The 13,988-nt window shown below is 42.0% G+C and overlaps 1 protein-coding gene and 1 pseudogene across 13 annotated transcripts in view; one reads left to right on the plus strand and one right to left on the minus strand.

Annotated features, from left to right (window-relative positions):
• KCNH7 (potassium voltage-gated channel subfamily H member 7) overlaps positions 1-13,988 on the minus strand; it is a 273,427-nt gene that overhangs the window by 142,701 nt on the left and 116,738 nt on the right. The window lies entirely within an intron of this gene.
• LOC309380175 (small ribosomal subunit protein eS10 pseudogene) lies at positions 114-666 on the plus strand (annotated as a pseudogene). Its single transcript has one exon. The product of its transcript is annotated as a small ribosomal subunit protein eS10 pseudogene (transcript).

Consider the following 13,988-nt stretch of genomic DNA (forward strand, 5'->3'; position numbering starts at 1 on the left):
TGACATGGCTTTGTGAAAATGGACCTGGTGATTACGGTTCTGGAACTCACAAGCAAGGATTCAACAGAACGGCCCTATTCTTCCCAGCGTTCAAGCCTCTTGCCGCTGCCACAATGTTGATGCCTAAACCCCCCTCACATTGCCATCTACCAACTCCTTTTTAAGGAGGGAGTGATGGTAGCTAAGAAAGATGTTCATATGCCTAAACACCCAGAACTGGCAGACAAAAATGTCCCCAACCTCCAAGTCATGAAAGCAATGTAGTCGCTGAAATCTTCTGGTTACGTGAAGGAGCAGTTTTTGCATGGAGGCATTTCTATTGGTATTTGACCAATGAGGGCATCCAGTACTTGAGGGACTATCTCCACCTGCCGCCTGAAATTGTGCCTGCCACCTTGCGTCGCAGTCGTCCTGAAACTGGACGGCCCCGGCCAAAAGGTTTGGAGGGTGAGCGTCCTGCTCCCCTTACATGGGGAGAGGCTGACAGGGACACCTACAGACGCAGTGCTGACAAGAAGGCAGAGGCTGGAGCTGGGTCAGCTACTGAATTTCAGTTTAGAGGTGGATTTGGGCGTGGACGTGGTCAACCACCTCAGGAGAAATCTGTTGCTGTTTGGTTGCATCTTGTGTATAATAAATAGGTGGAAAATGCAAAACAAAACAAAACGTCCCTATAGGTCTTTGGCTCCAGCTGGAGACGAGGAAACAATCTGGCTCGTTCCTTCCAACTGTAGAACCCTTCTCCTTCAAAGCAAGGTAGGCCTTAAAGCACATTACACATCCATTTCAAACATTTTCATATGAAAAGCCCCTTCTAATCTACTGCTAACTTGACTTAGCCTTAGCACACGCTGCCACAACAGCATGCCAAAACTCTTTAAATCCTGTGCTTTGCTGGATTTATTGTGGCAAGATAATGTTACTTTAATGAGGCATTTCATGATTTACTTTCCATTTCGGCATAGTTTAAAAACAAACTCACGCCGTGGAAAGTGGGACACAATCGGCTGTGACAGCGCTTTCATTATGATCTCTTACTGCAGCCTTATAAATGGGTTTAAAATGGATATTATTTACCTACTGGGTAGTGCCGTCTCTCTTGGATTATGGGAGAGCCGTGGGCAATTTCTTTATTTAGATAGCAGCTTGCCTTTCCCCCTGTAATTTCAGGGTAAATATAGTTTTCGTGGGCACCACGCTTCCGTTTCACTCCATTTCCATAGGCTCCCTGTTTCAGAGGCCGATTGCCCTGCAGAAGGAGTAGCCAATGGGGCACCTGTCAGACTCTAAACTCCTTTCAGCCCCAGCAGGTATGGGCAATGGTCACAGGGGGTGGGAGTTATAGTCCGGCAACATTTAGAGGGCCCTACATTGGTTGTCCCTGTCACAAAGAAACTAGAGGAAAAACTAAAGGTAAAGGGTAAAGGGGTCCCTAACCATTAAGTCCAGTTGTGGCCGACTCTGGGGTTGCGGTGCTCATCTCGCTTTATTGGCAGAGGGAGCGAGCATACAGCCTCCAGGTCATGTGGCCAGCATGACTAAGCTGCTTCTGGCGAACCAGAGCAGCGCACGGAAATGCCGTTTACCTTCCCGCTGGAGCGGTACCTATTTATCTACTTGCATTTTGATGTGCTTTTAAACTGCTAGGTTGGCAGGAGCAGGGACCAAGCAACGGGAGCTCACCCCATCATGGGGATTCGAACCACCGACCTTTTGATCGGCAAGTCCTAGGCTCTGTGGTTTAACCCACAGCGCCACCCGCGTCCCTCAGAGGAAACACTCAGAGGAAACACTAAAGGTAAAGGTAAAGGTACCCCTGCCCGTACGGGCCAGTCTTGCCAGACTCTGGGGTTGTGCGCCCATCTCACTTAAGAGGCCAGGGGCCAGCGCTGTCCAAAGACACTTCCGGGTCACGTGGCCAGCGTGACATCGCTGCTCTGGCGAGCCAGAGCTGCACACGGAAACGCCGTTTACCTTCCCGCTAGAAAGCGGTCCCTATTTATCTACTTGCACCCGAGGGTGCTTTCGAACTGCTAGGTTGGCAGGCACTGAGACCGAGCAACGGGAGTGCACCCCGCCGCGGGGATTCGAACCGCCGACCTTTCGATCGGCAAGCCCTAGGCGCTGAGGCTTTTACCCACAGCGCCACCCGCAGAGGAAACACTAGGGAGCAGCAAAAGAGGGAGATATATTAGGGGCCAACATGGGACAAGGATAAATTATGGTGCCAGGATAAACACAATGGAATAAGGGAATCACAAAAAATATAACATAGGATGTACGTCACTTGATTCCTCAGGAATCCTTGCATCTTGAAACTGAATTGCAGGAGACAATTTGGAAACTTCACCTGGTCCAGTGGATGAATTGACAAGGTCTGGTGACAAAGAGGTTATTACACCTGTGGTCAGAGAGCTAGGCTGGCTCCCAGTCAAGTTCTGACTTTTAAGGCCCAAAGGCAGGCTTACCCAACAGGTGGGCCTCCAGATATTGCTGGGTTCCTGCTCCCAAGAATCCCAGCAGCATTGTCAATGGACAGGTATGGTGGGAGCTGTAGTACAACACTGAAGGGCTCTGCCCTGACGTCTTCAGAGATCTGATGGGAATTCCCAGCATGCCTCTTCACAGCACAGGATTAAGAGGCAGCAGCAACTGCCGCCATCTTCATTTCCCTGGATGCCTCTGGACCCAGAGACAATGGGAATAATGGAGAAGGCTGTGACTGCTTTATCAGACATTGAATCAAACCACAGGGGGAAATCTTCTCTTGAAACTGAGGGGGTATTTGGGAATTTGGTTTGTGACATGGTGTGGGAAAATAAATTGTGAAAACAATTTTTAAAAATCATCATCATCATTTTCATCATCGGGCATTCCTTAGAGCCCATGTATAGCTGACTTGTTGCCTTTCATATATGTTTGGACTCCAAGTCCCATCAACTTCAAAAAGCATGGTCAGGGTGATGGGAATTGTTCTCATCTGGAGGGCATTTGGAGGTCCAAGGAGGACTTAGCCCTTGGATATTTGTTTGTTTGTTTGCTTGCTTGGTGGTTTGTTTGTTTTAAAAATTAAATTATATCACCTTTCCCAAAGATCACTAACAAGGTACTTCTTTGTCACTCCTAAGGGAGTTCTTTTAATCTTGGTCATTGTGCTTGTGAGACTTCCAGCACAACCTAAATAAAAGAATGTCAAATCGCATAGAAAAAGCAGCGATAAATTATATGGTGCAATTTTTTTACCCCCTCCCCCTCCCCCCCCGATATTGCCATGTGGTGTTGGAACATGGCTTGCAACCCTGGTAGTACTTAAATGAATAAGCTTTTCTAAATATTTTACAGCTAATTAATTAGTGATGAATAGAAATGGTTATTATGATACATCATAGATTTGTGTGAATTATTGAAAGGTACATTACATCAGCGGATGTAAGGACAGTAGTTATAAACTGGCACACAAAATTATTTATAAATGTCTCGCATCTACAACAAGTTGCCACACCTAAAAGGATAATTTATTAAGAAAGTTTAAAATATTATATAAGAAAGCTCCCCACCCCCACTGCAGTTAAATTGGGCTGGTTCTAGACACATCAAAGAAGCGTTTCAGTTAAACGCACTGCAAACTTTGTAAAACAGAACTCCACAGCGCCATCTGGTGTCACGGTGTTATAATGAATATGCAACGCATATAAAGCGCTTTTTCTTTGCCAGTGCAGGTAAGTCCCTGGAGTAATTGTTATGTACTGAAGTTCTCACCCTGGGCTAGCAGGGGGATACTGTAGATAGTTTTCACGCAGGTCCACATATACAAATAAGGGATTAAAAGTGACGTTCAGTGATTGGATAGTTACAGAAAATGGTTACGGTTGCGTTCTAGTGGAGCTCTATATAAGCAGGCTGGCTGAACCCTTCAGTTCAGTTCTGTTCTGGCCTGTGAATAAACAAGAGCTGTTTGAAGAATTGCTGTGTCATCTGATATGTTCACCCACAACTTAACAGTAATACTACTTAATGGCACCGTAGAATGAACTATAATGATAGGATGGCTTCTTCCAAATCACCAAAAACAAGCTTGTTTTCTCCTTCTCTGGAGGGTAGGACCTGAACCAATGGCTTCAACTTACAAGAAAGGAGATTCCAATGAAACATCTGGAAAAAAACTTTCTGACAGTTTGACAGTGGAACAGTCTCCCTCGGGAGGTTGTGGACTCTCCTTCCTTGGAGGTTTCTAAGCAAAGGTTGGACATGGATGTTTTAGCTGAGATTCCTGCATTGGACATGATGACTTTTGGGTTCTCTTCCAACTCTACGATTCTATGAAAAATGAGGATGAAAGATGACACCAATTTGCATAACATTTCCATATGTTAATTTATGTTGCGGATGTAAACTATATCCTTTACATAGAAATGCAATACATCCCACCACAGACTGTGACCAGGTAAGCCTGCTGAGTCTGCTGCCCTGGTGCTATTGATGGGTTGGTTCAACGCCCAGGGTCTCCTTTCTTACTGATTTTGATCTTGAAGCTGCACTTGGAACTGGACAACCCTTCAAAGAAAGAACTACTTCAAATAGAGGATTGTCTCCAGGAAAGTAGGACGCCTGACCAACCTCAAGAACGAGCCAGAATGCTGAGAAATATTTAGTATCAAATGTTGGCCTAGTTGCACATCACACCTGCAGCAGCTCACACAAATGAAATAGTTATCTACGTTGGCACCTGTAGAGCTCATACCGGGAAGTTGCCTCTGTAGAAAAGGCTTACAAAGCACAGCCTATAAAACACACAGAGGTTAAAATACAGGTTAAATATAGGTTAAAGCTAACAGTGTGTATTAAAATACAAATAAGGAAATATGATGATTACTTGTCACACCAAAATCATTGCAGTGGACCACTTGGGCAGAGGACACCATTGCTTCTGCTCTAAAAAAGTCCCAGAACTGCTCTCCTCCACATTCTCCTTCTACAAATCGACCATAAAATATGCATTTTTGAAGTCTGGGATCGCGTATCTTAAGGCAGCTCAGGTCACCAGTGCATTCTATGCTCCTCTTAAGCAGCCTGGCTCTTTTTCATCTTATCCACTGTCCCTTTCGCTTTGCATCTCTTAAATGCCAGAGGTGATCAGCTTTGCTAGACACAAAGAAATATCCTTCCATGAATAAGAGGAAGCACAGGATGAAAAACATAAGACAATATCCTGGGGGATCAGAAGCATGCAGGTTCACAACCAGCTATGTGAAGGAAACCACCAACATTGCTAAACAGGAACTGCTACAGCATGGAGCATCATGGAGCCTTCTTCAGATGGAGAACTTAGTGAGCTGATGTGACCTCCTGCTTAAATTGAACTGAAAGGTTTATATTTATTTTTTGATCTGTTGCTATGGAAGCTGTGGCTTTGATTCCTCGCGCCCAACTAAGTACCTTCACACTCTTTTTCTCCTAATCCGTAGGTCTCTTCTCACAGCATGTTTACAGTGTGGAAACTTCTACAGTGGAGCTGCTTCTAACACCACTTGGGTAACATGAGAAATCCCCCAAGTCCTTGAGATGAGTCCACAGTACATTATTGTTGGAATAAGCAACAGACTTTAATTAAAGCCCATTGGGTGAGAGAGGAGAAAAGCCACTAACAGTTAATATCAGCAGGCATTTCTGAATACAACAGAAGGAAGGCAAAAAACAAACAAACAAACAGAAAAACAGAAACTAAACTAAACTGTTTGTTCCTACATACATAAAGTTTACAGCTAGTTGTGTGAGTTGTTTGGGTCACTCTATCTAATCAATTCTTTTCCTCTCACCCAGAGGATAAAAGGGAATTTTAAAAATAATCTAAGAGCTGAAAAAGAAAGTGAAAAAGAGCATCATTTCCCCAACTTCCTCCTTCAGCTGTATGTGACAAGAAGGTAGACTTTCTTGTGACTAATGTGGTTTAGAAATGCTCTTATAAGTAAATGAATTGGTGGTTTAGAAAGGCTTTTATAAGTAAATAAAACATCTCTGACTCACGAAGCCATAAATGTCTTATACCCCTCAGAGGCCACATTCTACCCTAGATCTAATCACGACCTTCAGGATAAAACACCTTCTTGCCAGTGAAACCTGTGTGCCAAATATGAACTGTAAAGTCACAGAGAGAGAGATTCCTGGTTGCCACCCTACAGACAACTGCCCATTGCCACAAGTAGGGAACCTGTGTCCTCCAGATATTGCTGGACTGCCACTGACCCTAATGAGCATGGCCAAGGGTCAGAGGTGATGGATGTTGTAACCCATATGAAGGACAGCAGGTTCCTCATCCCCGATATGCATCTTTCAAAAGTGCTGAATGGGGTGAGTCAAAATAGATTAGGCTGATAAAGTCCAAATTGAATGCATGAATTAATGCAGTTGTATCTCAAAGAGTTCTGAAGGTGAGGAGCACTAATGTTCATTTGCTGTTAAGAAACTATTACAAAAAGAAAAATGGATCCGTTGAAACGAAGACGAATGATTCTTCCTTGCTCTGGATTGTGTAGCACTTGCTCCTTTAAGTGCCACTCCACTCTGCACTATCATTAGTTATCACTGAAGCTCTGCAAAAAGTTACTATTTGGCATGAATGATGGTGGTCACATCTTGTCAGTCGATGAACATTCCAACAAAGGACATAATATTTTGTAGCTTGTGGGGGAATTGGAAGATCCCTTATGGAAGGCAGCAAAAGGTTCCTGAGCAAAACCAGGAATGTTAGGTAGAAATACCTCATTATAAAAGGAAAAAAGAAGAACATTTTGTCTCAAAGAATAGGACCAAATACAGTTGCTTAACCAAAATAAAAATACTGCATTATGGGTTTGTTCTCTGTCTGAGCTTGAAGATTCAATTATTGATTTTTCACAGGAGTGCTCCTTTTTCAGAATGTAAAAGTTATCCAGCGTCTCTCTTACATATTCTAAGATTCTTAAATTCTCTTACGTTTCAGCATGGATGAGATTTCTGTGCAATGAAAGAGGTAGAGTTTTGTCTAGCCTTTCTGTAGCAAGATCGTAATGAAATAAAAGTGCTTCTTAAATGTTATTTCCAAAGGTTGGTGCCAGACTTTTACTGAGGTTTCACTTAATCTAGAAACCTCAGTGCCAATTCAAATATTCAGAGAGGCCACCTAAGCTGTACCGCTTCAGAATACAGGGTCAGGGATGGGGGAGGTGAGGTTACACATTTGAATGTTTCCACGTGTAAAAGCCACTCAGAATGTGGAAATGCAGTCTGGGAGAAGGGCTCAAGTCTAGCCTTTTTGCTGGCTTCTTAGCCTTCTACAGATATAGAGTGATGGTTTGTTTTTGTTTCTGATACACAGAGCACTCAGATATATAACTTCAAACTCCATTTCTAAAGAAAGTTTCTTTCTGTGCTTGCAGCAACCAATGATATTGGGAAAGTCACTGAACTATCTCTGACGGCTTCCAAGAAGTTATTCCCCAATGGAAACTGGGTGTCTGGTACCTATAACTGGTTTTGGCTGGAGACTGAAAATACAGTCAAAATCTAGAGAGGGAAAACGCAAGTCTACCAAGGGCAGGACCATGTAGCTCCCTCCCTCTCTCATCAGATCTTTTCAGCTTAGATTGTCTTCTGTGTCAGTCATCTTCCCTGATGGACACAAACAAAGTAAAGTCACCAGGTCAACTTCCGCTAATGAGTGCAAGAAGGGTTTCCAGTTTCCAGGAGATCTGCTTAAGGCTAAACCATCCTTGCCTTTTCCTTCACATCAGTCTTGAATGAAACTGCTGTGTGCTACTGATTCATTAGTCCCATCTCTGCCTGGGAGCCATTTTCTTTATAGGAAATTTCCAAGAAAGTGCAACACATGTTACACTGATGAAGGAGCAAAAGGCTTCCATGCATGTGAAAGGGAAAGAGTTGATGATTTGCATCCCATTTCTTCTTTGTTTTGATAATGAATGTGATTTGCAGCATATAGTTTCCTCTCTGCAAAGCCACAAGTTTTCAAAGAGACAGCATGACTATTGAACTTAACTCAAATGAATGGCTTTTCAGCCAACAGCAAATCAATGAACAAAGACTCCCCCTTCCCCCAGAGTATGAATGTATCAAGCATCACAGCAACACCAAAGAAAGTTTTGATTCATTTTGTTCCCTCCTAGATTACTAGAAATAAAATGTGCTGGAACAAAAGTTTCATTTTCAATAGAATCCCTGTAAATCCACCCAAAGGATCTTCTCTGCCTCTACTTCCCAGTGTAGACAGAATTCAGAAACCTGGAAAATAGTTGACAGCCATTGATGCTTCACTGGTCCTGATTCTGGCTTTGAAGGACACAAGATGGTGGCTTGGCGAGATTGTGGCTTGAATGACAAGAGGGCCAAACCAAGCCATGTCCACAATGGATAGGACTCAGCAAAGAGCTACTGCTATATAAAAGTGACTCAGCCCTGAGTTCTGGTCAATTAGGAGTCCCACCAAGGAGGACATGGGCTTCCAGAGAAAGCTACCACTGGCAGCTCCTCCAAGAGGCTCCCTTACCATGACTAGAATTCCCATTTGTGCTGAATATATAAGGGAGGTTGGAAATCCAGGCTCTCTAACCTGGAGGTCAGACTCCCCACTCCCACGTAAATCAGACTAATGTAAATCATGCTCTCTGAAGCCCATGCAGATTAGGATTGATAGACTAGAGATTAGCTACATGTTACCGAGAAGCTCTGCTTAGCTAGAACTCCGTACAGGCACTGGAATTATCTATTCATTCTGACTTCACTCTAAGCAGTGAGTGCAGTGCTATTGCAAGATATTTGTTATTGCTATTGTAGAGAAAACCACAGTAGTTTGAGCTAAGCAGCCTCCTATAAAGGCAAGCTATAGTAGCTCCTGCCAGACGTCCTCTCCGTAATAACACCATAAAGGGAATTTCCCCACAGCAGCCGTAAGTACAAAAGCGAAATTAAGTCCCTGAACCATGACCATATATAATGCAAGCATATATGGTTAATTAAATGGTTATTAATTAACACCAAGAAGGTAGGCATTCTCCAGAAGCATCTTCTAAGTTATCCAAGTCATTGGATGAAGTCAAAATTTACATTTCCTGTGAAATGTCTCCACCTTCTCTACTGTGCCCCTCCCCATCATAAAGAGTTAAACTCAGTCTAAAGCTCAATACACAGCTGGAGTAATTTCTATCTTATTATAATCATTCTACCATAATTTCCCCTTCTTCACAGAGATCTTAAGAGATTTGCAATCCTGGTGGATTTCTTCAGCCATTTCAACTAGCAGAATTCAAACTACTGTGGCAGAAAACATTTCCTATACCAAAGTCAAGTTATCCCACTTAGAAGATTACGGAAAGGAACTCGTGCCAAGGCGCTGTTTCAGGATGATTGACTGTGATGATGTACACAGTAGTTGAAATGCATTGCAGTATGTACATTATATATCAAGACACTGAAAATGAGGGGAATCAGCTGTCAAGCTATCAATTATGATATGTCATCTTGCAGTGCAACTTACATAATGTCTGGTGAATGATGTACCTAAATTCATAGAGCTTTCCATCTCAGAATAAAATAGACACCACATAGATGTTCAAGGAAGCTGGGCAACTCTTTGGTTTAAACGAGGCTCAAATAGTCTGGCAATGGATCTTCTTTTAGCAGGAGGGCTTTAATTATTTCAGATCTGGAACCTAAAAGTATCTAATTATTCCAGATCTGAGGCAGCCCCAAATCTTCTTAGGGTGCAGGATCTTGGCCTCCAGTGCTGTAACTTTTCTGCTTTATATTGCTTAACTTGTTGAATGATTTATGGCATTTCAATTGTCCTCTGTTTATATTTTGTTTTAACATGCTGTCCACCACGTGGGGGCTCTTTGGAATGAAAAGCAGTATATAAATAAATGGCCCGTGATGCCCCTAAATGTTCCGATCGAGCAAGAGAGAAGCATGCAAAAGCAGGCTTCTGTGTGCAGTTTTGTTTGATGGCTTAGGAAGACACCCGCAAAGGAACAATCCTATATGCTGCCGTCCATATGGCACTACAGTCCCATGTCTTGCAAAGCAGACAGAAGTGGCTCCCTTCTAGGTTTCATGAGAACCTTTTTCAAGTAAAAAATAATTTGCTGTGGAAATGTGGAGAATTTAAGACTCGAAAATTTAGGATTGGAAAAACGAGAAACTGAGAGTACCAGTATTGATGGATCCAGAATGTGGCAGCTAGACTGGTGACTGGGAGTGGCCGCCGAGACCATATAACACCAGTTCTGAAAGACCTGCATTGGCTCCCAGTACATTTCCGAGCACAATTCAAAGTGTTGGTGCTGCCCTTTAAAGCTCTAAACAGTAGACCTGAAGGAGTGTCTCCACCCCAATTGTTCAGCCTGGACACTGAGGTCCAGTGCCAAGAGCCTTCTGGCAGTTCCCTCACCGCAAGAAGTGAGGTAACAGGGAACCAGGCAGAGGGCCTTCTCAGTAGTAGCACCCTCCCATCAGATGTCAAGGACTCTCCTATCAGATGTCAAGGAAATAAACAACTACCTGACTTTTAGAAGACATCTGAAGGCAGCCCTGTTTAGGGAAGTTTTTAATGACTGATGTTTTATCGTGTTTTTAATATTCTGTTGGAAGCCGCCCAGAGTGACTGGGAAAACCCAGACAGATGGGTGGGGTATAAATAATTATTCTTATTATCCTTCCATCCCTTTTCTCCACTCCATTTTCTCTGATCCCTGCACCCGTCCTTGTGTTGTCTGAAGGAGGGCCATGTCTTTTGTTTTTCTTTCATTCTCCCTGGCCTCTTCCTTGTATATTTGAAGAAGCGGGAACAGAAAGAGCATGAATACCAGCAGCAGTGATGTTAAATACCAGCAGTATCTTGCACTTTAGAGCGTTCCAGGTATTTGCATCCATTATCTAAGTAAACCCTGCAACAACCCTGGAAGAGAGGTCAGTACTGCTATCCCCATATTGCAGCCTCTGCAGTTTGCCTAAAGCAGGTTCATGGCAGAGAAGGGATTTGAACTGGTTCACAGCACAGATTTTCTGGTTCACAGCTCAGCTGCACTGCCGCCATGATGTAATCACATGGATTACTAAGCTATGGAGCTTGGCAGATAGCAACATAAAATATTTGATAAATGTTCCATGGAGCTTACAATAAGTTGCTCTCAGCTTTTGGGGATCTAGCTGCTGGAATCAGTGGGATCTTACTTCCCACCATGGCGCATCTGTCTGGAAACCTCCTAAATCCCATTGTGAAGTTAATGTCTCCCTCTCTCAAAATGTCATGTTCTTCTTGTATAAAACTAAAAGATTATTTTTATCTCCAGCTCCAGTATTAATAGCAGGTCAATGGCTATTTCCATCTGCCTCTCCATCAAAGTGTCAATGCTGATTAAGCACACATCTAACCACATTATGCAATGCAACCGCTGCTCAGGTTGGACTACTATTGTATTTTAATGGAAGCGTCGCTGTTCCCGGCCATCATAGCACCAATTTCACTAATGCCAAGATCATGGGCTTGACCTAGTTACACCATAAATGAGAGCATGAAAGGGTTTAGTGTTCTTCCTACTTCATGGACCCAGAGTGTCCGCTTTGTGGGCAACTTCTACAGTATAACGAAACTCTTCACATACAGTGCACAAAATGGTAAAATGGTTATTGGATTGTACCACTTTAGACTGCAGGTGGGCAATTGCATGGCTAAATACTTCCCCATATATAAATTTTAAAAAACCCTCCTCCACATCAAGTAGAATTAAGAGAGAAAAGTTCTAGGGTAGTTTCCCCCTGACACATTAACATATTTTATATGCAACAGAATTTTTTAAATAGAGAATGTTCAAACATGCAGCTTTCACCAGTACCACTTGCCGTTTGATGTGGTATAGCCCAGGAACACTTTTCTTCAGTAGTTGTCACTAGGATGGGGCAGAGTTATGGAGATGCCCTCCTGACACTGGTGTTGCTACAGCTTATCTGGATGGGACTGAGGAAGATGGGGTTACACCAACACAGCCAATCCAATACTCCTGCCAGCACATTCGCACTGCCCTGACTACACTTCTGCCCTGTCCCACTCCAGCAACATCAACGTAAGCTATAGCAAAACAAGTGAGGGCTCCATTACTTTGGTCCTCAGCACTCATGCTTAATCTGCTCTCCCACTGTTTCCACACTGGGATCAGGAATCCATGAAACTGTTTAACACAAGTGCTTTTGTCTGTCGCTGGTATTTTTATAGGGTGCTTTTCTAGCAACAGCTTTTGAGTTCACAATACTAACCAAGGACTGAAAATTTATTTCCATCAATATAATTTCCATCAATATCACAACAGCATAAAGCAAAAGGTCTGTGAAGAAGGTAGCAGGAAATTCAGAAAGCATTGATCTTTTCTCTTTGTTTGAATGAAATATTTCTTGTGCCTTTTTTGTTCTGTTTGTGCTGTGAGCTGCTACTCACTTATGTCTTGCATGTGAAAAGTAGACTTATTATCTATCTATATCTATCTATCTATCATCTATCTATCATCTATCTATCATCTATCTATCTATCTATCTATCATCTATCTATCTATCTATCTATCTATCTATCTATCTATCTATCATCTATCTATCTATATCTATCTATCATCTATCTATATCTATCTATCATCTATCATTATCATCTATCTATCTATCATCTATCTATCTATCATCTATCTATCTATCATCTATCTATCTATCTATCTATCTATCTATCTATCTATCTATCTATCATCTATCTATCATCTATCTATCATCTATCTATCTATCTATATCTATCTATCTATCTATCTATCATCTATCTATATCATGTATCTATCTATCTATCTATCATCTATCTATCTATCTATCTATCTATCTATCTATCTATCTATCATCTATCATCTATCTATCTATCATCTATCTATCTATCTATCTATCTATCTATCTATCTATCTATCTATCATCTATCTATCTATCTATCTATCTATCTATCTATCTATCTATCTATCTATATCATCTATCTATCTATCTATCTATCTATCTATCATCTATCTATCTATCTATCTATCTATCATCTATCTATCTCTATCATCTATCATCTATCTATCTATCTATCTATCTATCTATCTATCTATCATCTATCTATCTATCATCTATCTATCTATCTATCTATCTATCTATCATCTATCTATCTATCTATCATCTATCTATCATCTATCTATCTATCTATCTATCATCTATCTATCTATCTATCTATCATCTATCTATCTATCTATCTATCTATCTATCTATCTATCTATCTATCATCTATCTATCATCTATCTATCTATCTATCTATCTATCTATCTATCTATCTATCATCTATCTATCTATCTATCATCTATCTAATCTATCTATCATCTATCTGTCTGTCTGTCTGGCTAGCATCTATATATCATCTATCATCTCTCTCATTGGGCAGAACATGATCCTGAGTCTCTCCTCCCCTCTTTGCCCCCCGTTTTGAAATCTTCATTCTATTCTGAATCTTGCACTTTGGGAGGGGAAGTCGTCTTTGGTGTTCTCATTCTATGCACAACGAATAGCCTACATTTCTTAACACTACAGTAAGGATGGGGAACCTTGTAGCTTCCCAAATCTTGCATGCTGGCTGGGACTGATGGGAACTGTGGAGTCCAGCAGCATTGTAGCACCAAAACTTGCCCAACCCTGGGTAAGTAGTGATAATGATTGTGATATTAGTGGCATTTTTTCCTTGGCGGGGCGAGGCATCTGTTTGCCCTGCGTTGATCTGAGCTTCACCCAAGGAAGGGTTTTTGTCATTGTCGTTGTTCAATGAGAGAAACATCTTTCATTACACTAAACATGTTAGTTGTAAATAAGATGACTGGCCTTGTCCTTTGCTGCCCTGACCCTTTATATAAAGGAATTTTACACTGCCATTAAAAATATATGACTCCAGG

Source organism: Podarcis melisellensis (genome assembly GCF_964234715.1).
Source record: "Podarcis melisellensis genome assembly, chromosome: 1".
NCBI classification, from domain to species: Eukaryota; Metazoa; Chordata; class Lepidosauria; order Squamata; family Lacertidae; genus Podarcis; species Podarcis melisellensis.